Raw genomic sequence first — 11,341 nt, 5'->3', positions numbered from 1 at the left:
GAATATACAAATTCAATATAATCTCACATGTAATCGAATATACAAGTTCAATATAAGTTCACATGTAATCAAATACACAAGTTCAATATAACCTCACATGTAGCCAAATATACAAGTTCAATATAACCTCACATATACTTACCTATGTGGCCAAATATTGAAGTCATTTAGATCAACTTACTTGCTCACTTTCCACATCAATGTGAAGTCTTATAGACATAGACTTGAAATAAATCACCGGTATAAAACTTGTTAGGCATAAGCCTAAATCACACACAGACACAAGGCCTGCTAGACTCAAAGTCTGATATTTTTCACCGGCAATAAGCCTGCTAGGCATAAAGACTGATTACATTCACCAGCATAAAGCTTGCTAGGCTCAAAGCCCGAATATCACTATTATAATGTTGTCTCATACACAATTCATGTAACAAAAATTCCATATATTCCTCCTAAATCATACGAAGTTTTAAACGATATAACCTTGTCAAATTAAATCCAAATTCAATATTTCAATTTCTATACACAAACACATTCGGCTAGGTCTTTATGAATCTTAAGATTCCATAACAACATATTAAACTAACTTACAATCAAGATAAATGTGACAGCCTTAAAATGACCCTAGTCGGAATGTGGTTTCGGGACCACAAAACTGAGGCATAAAAATAATTTAATATTCATTTTGATGCCTATAATATGTGTTAATTCGTGTGTGACATTTTTGATGTTTTGATTTAGAGTTATAAATGTGAATTTCACTAAAAGGACCTAGTAGTAAACTTTGAAAGTAGGATAGGAAATGTGTGATGACTAATTGAATCATGCATGCAAAACAATGGTTTTGCATGTCAAATACCCTTCTTTTTATAAGTGGTGGCGGCCATGATGGTCACATATATATAATATGTATTAAATCTTAATTAAATGACTATTATTTTATGCAAAAGAAAGGAAATAAATAAAAGAAAGAAAAGAAAAGGGTAATGAAAACAAAGCTTGTATCCTTGGTTCTAGCTTGGCGAAACTTAAAGGAAGAAAGGGATATAGCATTCGGTTGTCTTAAGCTCAAAACAAGGTTAGTAATTCATGTTAGATTTTGGAATTTTAGCTTAATTTAAGTTAATTACTAAGTTCTTTAATTAGCCTATGTTAAAATTTTGGACTTGGGTGGTGAATGAAGCATTGGCCATGGTTGTTAGTGAAGAAATTTGATTACCTTCTTCATGTTTTAATGAGTAAATGTGATATGGGTGTTAAGCGGAATGATGTTTAAGTACGAATGTGTTTGGATGGATGTGCTTATGAGTATGACTTGAGATAAAATGGTGGTAATGTTGTATACACTTGATATGTATGTTAGATGGTTTGAGATTTGAACTAGTTATCAAGTTCTTTAGGTAGCCCATGCTAGGAATTTTGATTTTGGCATGACTAGGACTTTCGCCATAGTAGCTATTGAGGGTTTAGGTTTGTGATTCATGTTAAATTGGATGATAGGAAGAAAATCGGCTTGTGTATGTGTAGTTGCGAATGTGAATTTAGGTAACATTTCTTGTAACATTGGCATTTTAAAAGTGATGGAATGGGGATTTAAGCTTGATAAGATTTTGTTAAGGATGAATGAAAAAAAATGTGTATTCGGCTAGGGATGATATGATTGATTGGTGAAGTGGCTAATAGGATTTTTAATGAAATTATGCCAAGGCGAATGTATCATGAAGTAAATAAAATGCTAAATGCGCATTATGTGCTTATACGTATAATCGGCTAGGAGGTTTGATATGAAGCTTTGATAAGTTTGAGAGATGAATGACCGAATGAGCAATAGGTTATGTATGGATGAATTTTATGCATATGTTTGTGTGTAGCATTAGTAATTTAATGGCATTCGACATTGTTTAATTAAAATTTGAAATGAATGCTTGGAAGATTAAATAGGTCGCTCTAATGACCAAATATGCTAAAAGCTAAAATATGGACAAATGATCTGAATGAATTGGTTTTGAATTGTATATGGTAGCCGTATGTATGTGTTTGATTGAGAAGTAAATTTGTTTGAATTAGCTCAAGAGCTTAGAGGACCAAAGTTGGATAAAGGGAAGGAAAAAGTGATCGAATAGCCGTCGAAATCGTTCGACAACATCCGAGGTAAGTCTTCGAGTAATGACCCTACTTGAATTATATTGAAATGATTTGTCATATTATGGCGGATAGCCGAATGTGCGTAGGGACTACGTTGTAAAGTCAATTGAAATCATGCTCTTTGTGTGTGGCTATTGAGCCGAAATTGGAAAGGTTTGATAAATGTTTTGTGTTTGAGCCTTAGTAACGAAAATGAAATATGGATGTGTCGTGATTATTGATATATGTGTGCATGAGCATTTGAATGATACCCGGGCTAAGTCCCGAAGGCATTTATGCTAGTGATTATATCCGGGCTAAGACCCGAAGGCATTTGTGCGAGTTGTTATATCCGGGCTAAGACCCGAAGGCATTTGTGCGAGTTGCTATACCCGGGTTAAGACCCGAAGGCATTTGTGCGAGTTGTTATATCCGGGCTAAGACCCGAAGGCATTTGTGCGAGTTGCTATACCCGGGTTAAGACCCGAAGGCAATTGTGCTTGTGGTTATATCCGGCTAAATTTTGAAGAAACTTTGTTTGAAGGTGAGCGTTTTGTGCTGTAATAAATTCAATTAATACGCTCGAAAAACCCAAATGATAAGGTATGTTTGCATGTGCATCGGAAAAGTCGATTCGTTTGAAATAGTATTCGTTCAATCGACTAACGAACTTTCGGCTCTTAGATAGGTTGATACCTTGTGTGTGTATATGTTGATGAAGTGTGAAGTAAGTATGATTATGAGAATGTGTATTAATAAAGTGATTCATTTAGCTATGTGAACGTAATACTTTAGTCAAAGCCGATTTCATTACTTGAAACTTACTAAGCATTAAAATGCTTACCCCGTTGCTTTGGCTCTTTGTTTTCTAAATTTTGTTCGTTAGCTATCGGATTCGGGATCATCGAAGTCGAAGTCATCCACACTATCAAAGCCCTTTTGGTACTCTTTTAGTTGAACTCTGGATATGGCATGTATAGGACTACCCTTTGTTGTTTTTCAAGTACTTTTTGTGATGTATGTGTGTACAGCCATGCGAAAATGGCTCGTAGAAGTGGAGTATGGCATTAGACCATTTGTGTTTATGTATATATATATATATGGTTTCATGATGTGACTATGGACTGGAATGGAAGTGTTGGGCAAATGATCAGCCATTGGAATGGCTAAATATGATCATATGTGGACCTATGTATGACAAAACTCTAGTTGGTCCTTGGAAACCACGAAATAGGTAAAGTTTACCTTGAAAATAGATGCTGACAGCAGCAGTGGTGTGGATTTGAAAAATCACTAAAATTTTTAGGAATGGAATTAAATAGTGAATAAATTATGTAATCGAACCTTGATGAATCTATTTTCATATGGAAGTAACGAAACCATCATATGAACAGTATATTAAGAGATATTAAAGTTCTCGTCAAACAGGGCCAGAACGGTTTCTGGATCCCCTGTTTCGACTTTGAAAATTTACCATAAATTATCCAGAGACAATTAGAAGTCATTCCTTATATTTATAGATTCCCCTTTGAGTTTAGTTTCATTAGAAACAAACGGTATGAGTATTGAAGCTCTGTACAGGGAGATATCCAAGTTGTAATACATGAAGGTCAGAGTAGTCGAACCCAGAATCAGGGGAGACTTTAACTAATAAACTGTACCAATTGGCCTGACCAAAAATTCTAGAAATAAATCCACAGATGGATATATGAGTTTAATTTCAGGGAAAATTTTCAGAATCAGTTTTCGAGTTTTGGAACTCGAGATATGATTTTTAAGGCGACAGTGACGCAGTTAGCCAGCCTGTCTGAAATTTTTTTTTTAAATGGACTGTGAAAACAAAGTAATTAAGTCTGTTAGCACCTCGCGTTCGACTCCGGCAATGGTATCGGGTACGGGGTGTTACAATAAATGATGTCTAATTGCTTAAAGACGTACCTCGGATATCGACGGAAGTTACAAATCAGCTATTCAACTATTTTCGTTTTTCCCCAATCCAAGTCCGATTTCTTTTGTTCTTGATCTATATAATTTCAAATTAACCTTATTTAAACACAATTTCACTCAATTTAATCCAACAACACATAAATGAGAAAATTACCATTTTACCCCTAATATTTCATACTTTTACAAATGAGTCCTAATTGCACAAAGCACAAAATACCCAAAATCTCACAACAATGTAGTTGGGTCGAATTTTCCATATAACCATACTAGTCCATATATTTCATCTATTTCACATTTTAGTCCCTCAATTTATTATTTTTGCAATTTATTCCTAATTACTCAAAATCTTCAAAAGCTCAAATTCAAAATATGTCAATCAAAAGCTCAAATTTAAAACATGTCAATCTAAAACATATTTTTAATATTTCATCAACAAACAGCACAAAACACAAATATTCATCAATACCATAACTCAAAATATGCATCAAAATTAGAATTTTAAGCATGGGTCGGATAGTACTCGAGGCAATGATCTTAAAAACATAAAAATTATCAAAAATCAAACACAAACTAACCTCAAATTAAGTTTCCAAAGTGTCAAAATTCCAAAAGCTTTTAACTTCTTTTTCTTTCTTAAGATTCGGTAAAAAACATGTATATAATGCATGTCTTTTTAATTTTGTTTTATTATATTGCATAATATTTCATAATTTACTTTAATAACCTTTATAATAAAATAATAAACCATACTTTAATAAGGCTATAATCGTCCAAGGCATATTATCATGGAAAATTTGCAACATAAATATCCCATATTTAAAAGCCACTATTAATTCAAACTTTATGATTTAAACTATCAAGGTTTCAACTTACGCGATTAAGTCCTTTTATCAAATTAAGCACACAAACAATCAAATTTTCGTATGAAATTTTCACACATGCAAATTCACATATAATAAACACAAAAAATAATATTTAAATATTTTTCGGCTCAAATTCATGGTCTCGAACCCACCGTTTCGATTAGGGTCTAAATCAGATTGTTATAGTTCCTAAGTCGCACAAAGCTTTACCACAGTAAGATTCTCTAATATTACACGGCATGGTAAAACTTTGAAGGTCCTTCAATTTCGGAGGTATCTTATTCTGTAAGAACGAACTGCACTCTTTTATTAAAGTGATAGTCTTGTACTCACTAAGTCTCCTCTTCTTTGACAAAATGTCCTTCATGAACTTCACGTCACTGGGCATTTTCTCTAAAGCCTCCACCAATGGGATGTTGATGTGAAGTTGCTTTAGAACATCCAAAAACTTCTTGAATTGCACCTCATGTTCCTGCTTATTTGGTTGGGACTTTTGAGGGTACGAAGGTGTTAAAACTTTAGGTTGAATCGGACAACCTTTCTAAGGAGATAAATCTGCATCCAAATATGTTAACTTTTCATAATTTACTGGGTTAGATTTTACCTCATCAAACTTTGTAAGTTCTGGCTCTGCTGGTGCAGAAATTTCAACTGTTGATTAAATTTCATCCTTATTAATATGTTCTTCTTCAATTATAATCGTCTTGGGCTCCAAATTCTTACCACTTCGTAATGCGACTACTTTGCAGTGTTCCTTACCTAAATTCCTTAGATTTTCTGTGTCGCTATGCAAGGTTCCTTGCTGTCGATTATGAAGCTCCGTAGCTAATTAACCCATTTGGTTTTCCAAATTTTTCAGTGTTGTTGCTTGACTTTGGATTAAAGCATCATTCTTCGCCATGTACACCGTCAAAAAGTTCTCCAAACTATTGGATGACTTTGTTTGTTGTGGTTTTGGAGCTTGTCTATGCTGTATGTAAGTGTTGTTCGGTCCATTTCCTTGGTTACTCCAAGAAAAATTCAGATGATTGTGCCATGAAGGATTATTGAAGTTGGACTGTGATCTGTATCCACCTCTATTTTGGTGTTGGTTCCCCACGTAATAAACCTATTCAGGATTTGTTGGACAATTCTCAAAAGAATGACCATCCCCATAGTATACGTAGGAAACAACATCTAATTGGCTCGATGACTAAACTGTAAAATTATTTAAACCATTTGTAACACCCCTTACTCGTGTCTTACGTTGGGACAGGGTTCGAGGCATTACCGGACTTAAACATAAACATTCATGCAAACCAGGCCATAAAATTTCATTCATATTTTAAAACATTCAATCACATGCACATAGTCCCTTATTTAGGTTTATGAAGCCCAGAACATACTTTAGAAAGAGTTCGAGACTAAACCGAGAACTTTGGGAAGTTTCAGGACAACTTAGGAAATTTCCCCATGAAATAGGGTCATATGCCCATGTGGACATAGGGGCATGCCCGTGTGCCATCAACACACCCATGTCCTCAGGCCATGTAACTTTCTGTTTATGACATCATCAAACAAATTGAACCACACGGTCAGGCCACACGTCTGTGTCACCAAGCCGTGTCCCTCACACAGTTGAGACACACGGTCATGTCTCAACCCGTGTAGTCAATACTTTGGCTATTTTCCAAGCCTTCATGCTACCCATAAACCGTACAACCTTATACACATTAAAGACACAAATCATGGCTGCACTTTAGTGATTAAACACTCTTTATCAAGACATACTTGGAACATTTACATGTCCTCTTACATGCAATGCATCTACTCATGAAATACCAAGTTTAGATTCCTTAATTCACATTCATAAGACTTGTCATATTGATGACCACTTTTACCATTATACTATGGTTACTAACTTATCCATCAAGCTCTCATGTTCAACCATTATCACGTTTTTTTTATAACGTACAATTACTTCATGACTATGACCACCTCAATTGGTCATAGAGCATACATCCAACACACATATCATATTACCAAACATGCATGTCTAACAACATGTTCAAATCATACCATCATATGCATTAAAACATGACATGATTAGCTAGACTTACAAACCATAATCAATATGAGCCACATCTCATGGCCATATTCGATAGCTCGATATAGACCAATACATTTAGCCAAATCATAATAACACATGTCATAGAACTAGGTCTCTATACATGCCACTCACTTGAAATTTCTAACATATGTATCAATACTCCGAAGGTATTGGCTTGATAGTGTGATGTTGCCTCCGAGGATTTCTAACCTCGAGCTGACTTGAGAACACTAAGGAAATGGAAAGGACGGAGTAAGATTTATGCTTAGTAAGCTCGCATGAAAATTAATAAGCAATGTATTAACATGCCATTTTCAAATTCTTTCTATTTATTCAAAGTCCAGTCAAGTTGTTTTTTTGAGTTGCAGTGATTAAATTATTTATATCTGGAGCTAAAAAACTCCAAATTAATATCCGCTAATTTTCCCTAAAACTAGACTCATATATTTTCTTACCATAAAATTTTAAGAATTTTAGGTCGAGCCAATAAGTACAGTTTATTCTTCAAATATACCCTTGTTTTGCTGTTTGACAGCATTGACCTTTCTTTACTAAAAATTAATTATCTCATAGTACAGGATTTGGATAATGTTTTTGTCTATTTCATTTGAAAATAGACTCATTAAAGATTTAGTCATATGAATTCTAACCAATAATTATTTTTTTACAATTTCTAGTGATTTTCCAAAGTTGAGACAGGGGAGCCCAAAGTCACTCTGACTCTGTCTAACAAAAGTACAAATGTCTCATAATATGAAATTCATTTTCTTACATCGTTTCCCTATGTGAAACTAGACTCAATAATATTTAATTTCATATTTTATTTAGCCTCTAATTTGACTTCCACAATTTTTGATGGATTTTCAAAGTCGGACTACTACTGTCGTCCAAAACTATTTTAGTGCAACAAAATGATAATCATCATAAGATTGCCATAAAAATTATTCACATATGAATCACTCATTAATTTGCATTCTTACCACAAATCCATTTCATTTCACATGTCAAATACATATTCATGGGTTTCAAGTATGTACCTGTGCTATCTCTTAGCACAACCACTCGTCCAAACATGACAATTATATATATATATATATATATATATATATATATATAGTAAGAACTTTTAATTCATTTCTTGAATTAATCCTATTGAATTTCTCAAAATCTCAATGGATGTCCCATTTACCATCAATCCATATATGTGATCATTTCAAGTACGCACTCCAGCGAACCTCGTATCCTACAGCAGGATTACCAGTCTAGGCTAAATCCCCCTTAGTATAAACTCATAGAGTAAATGTCGGGAATACCAGTCCATGCTAAATCCCCTGCAACAACAAATACTCCAATGAGCTTGGATCTAAATTACCATTCCAGGCTAAATTCAGATCCTAAATCAGATTACTCATTTAGGCTAAATCCATATTGTACATATATTCTTCGGGAGGCTAGATCACTTTAGGAACACCCGTCCAGGCTAGATCCTTTTTACCGTCAATTCATTTCTAGAAATCCATCAATTATTCTTTTCATTCAATCAGGATTTTCTTTCACTTTTTATCAATTAGATCATTGTTTCATAAATTTCTTATACAATGGGCATTCAAATTCATACACACATCAACAACATACAATTTAAGCATTTAAGAATATAATTCATGATGTTAATAAAACATTATAACATGATACGTCATTGCATTAACCAAGTTAACATTTATCATAAAATTATCAAGTAAGCATTCAAAAAGCATTATGTTCACAATATATTCACTATCAAAAAGCAAGTCATCATTACATGAACTATCAAACATTTCATGCATTACTAGTCATGTACCATCATTATCACAAGTTTCATGTACCATTCCTTCAAAGCATTTTCTCACATTATAAATTCATTCCATCACCTTTTCAATATACTTAATCATACAATTTATGCCTTATTAACAAAGAATTTAATCCTTAAATAACATTGTACTATTATTAACACACGAACTTACCTCGAATACGGAAATGGCAAATTTACCATTTTAGTCCATAACCCTGTATTTTCTCTATATAAGCCCGAATCTCGATTTCCTTGATCTATCATTACAAATATAACTTATTTATTACTCACGTTATTCAAATTAACCCAAAAATCATATTCTGGCAAATTTACAATTTTCCCCTAAACTTTACATATTTGCAATTTAGTCCCTAGGCTCATAAAACGAAATGTGTTAAATTTCTTGATTACCCAAGCATAGCTGACCCATATTCAAGCTTATGGCAGCCCACATTTCTCATTAAAATAGATTTTTAGTTACCTATTTTTCACCTTTTTCAATTTAGTCCTTTTTAGGCTTTTTCATGACAAATCACTTAGTAAAAGGTGTTAAACACACTCCAATCTTTCATATTCTACCATCAAACATCAAAACACTAGCATGTCATGCATGGGTAAATTTTTTAAACATAAACCTTAGCTCAAAATAATGGTAGAAATGAATAGGTCATGTTATCGGGACTTCAAAAATGCATAGAACGTTAAAAACGGGGCTCGGGATCACTTACTATTAAGCTTGGAAGCTTGGAAACCCTAGCCATAGCTCCCCTCTTGATTCACACGGCCATGGGAGGAATATGGACACTAATTTGGCTTTTATTTTGTCTTTTAGTTCATTTTACCCCTAAATGACCAAAATGCCCTTTTTACTAATATTTCAAATTTTACCCATCCAAGGCCATTTTTGCCCAAATTTTTAGAACTTGGTCAAATTACTCTTTAAGGACACCTAATTAATAATCTAATTCAATTTCATGTAAATTGCTTCTAGAACACAAGTTTTACAAACTATTCGATTTAGTTTTTAAAGTTTAATTAATCACTTTTCACATAAAATTTCCTCATAAAATTTTCACAAAGACATAGAGACATATCATAGACCTTATAATAATCATAAAATAATTATTACCACCTCGGATCTGTGGTCTCGAAACCACTATTCTGACTAGGCCCTAATTTAGAATGTTACGCCATTAGTGGTAAACTCTTTCAACTTTGAATAAATAGATGATATATGAGCTAAGAGTGAATAAGCACGTCCTCTTCGTGCACTTTGGCTACTCGCCTTCCTGAAGTCATTCAATTTGTTGGTCATTGATAGTTGCTGCTAGCAATCCTCCAAATGATCTCGTAAGCTTCATTATAAGACTTCGACAAGAGAGGACCATTCGCAGAAGCATTTACCATCAATCTTATGTGCATTACGACCGTTATAAAATGTCTCCAACTAGATGCAATGCGGAATCCCATGATGAGGACATTTACGAAGTAATTCCTTGAATCTTTCACACGCCTCGTATAAGGACTCGTCATCCAACTATTGAAAAGTGGTTATCTCATTTCATAACTTAGAGTTTTTTCTAGGTGGAAAATACTTAACCAAAAGACTTTCTACTAATTCTTTCCATGTAGATATTAAACTTGGTGTCAACGAATTAAGCCATGCTCGTGCTCGATCTCACAATGAGTATAGAAACAACTTCAACCTAATTTCTTCTTTAGTAACACAAACTATTTTAAATGAATCGATCACCTCCATGAATAACTGAAGGTGAATTTGTGGATCTTCCGTGGACATTCCACTAAAGTGGCCCACCGTTTGAAGCATTTGAAACATCACGCATTTCAATTCAAATTGTGATGCCTCAATCTCTGGTTCCTAATTCCCAGATTTAATTAATTGAATAGGGATAAAACATGTTTTCTTATGGCATGATCCCTTTCATCAACAATAAGGATTGGATTGTGCACATAATCGCTCCATTTCATTGTCTATTATTTTGATTTCCACGTTCCATCTCGACTTGTCTTTAAGCTGATCTTTCACGTCTTCTTTGTCTAAATGTTTGCTCGATTTCACAGTCAACAGGTAATAAATTGATGATTCAGTCGATGCTCATAATGTAACATCCTGATTTTCGGGTTTTTCGCGATTCTTGATATTTTAAGTAAATTTCTAAAATTTGGTATGTGATGATGGAATTCATAATTTGGGTATGTAAATGGGCTTATGGAAGGCCCATGAGTTGGCCAAAACCCAGTAGAATTTTTAAATTTTGGACTTAGGAGTTAGGGGTTCTGGCTAGGTGCCCTTATATTAAGTTGTGGGTAAAGTGTATCACAAAAAGAGCTTTGGTAGAGTGGCAAGGGTGACGCCACTAAGCTCCTAAAAAGGTGGCGTGTGGGCATAGAGGAAGACACAGGTTCGATTCCTGTGTTGGCAAATAAGAGTATTTATTTTGTGTGCGGGAAGGGTAAGTGTTGGAACTT

General features: G+C 34.0%; 1 non-coding gene across 1 annotated transcript; it reads left to right on the top strand.

The window, feature by feature from the left end:
• The first annotated feature begins 10,314 nt into the window (after positions 1 to 10,314).
• Positions 10,315 to 10,421, top strand: LOC128280064 (small nucleolar RNA R71). The gene has a single exon (XR_008270245.1). It is a non-coding gene; the product is annotated as a small nucleolar RNA R71 (small nucleolar RNA).
• Positions 10,422 to 11,341: the final 920 nt, after the last annotated feature.

The sequence above is a fragment of the Gossypium arboreum genome, chromosome 8 (assembly GCF_025698485.1).
Source record: "Gossypium arboreum isolate Shixiya-1 chromosome 8, ASM2569848v2, whole genome shotgun sequence".
Taxonomy (NCBI): domain Eukaryota; kingdom Viridiplantae; phylum Streptophyta; class Magnoliopsida; order Malvales; family Malvaceae; genus Gossypium; species Gossypium arboreum.
The sequence above is the reverse complement of the archived record's forward strand: the minus strand, read 5'-3'. Positions and strand labels throughout refer to the sequence as shown.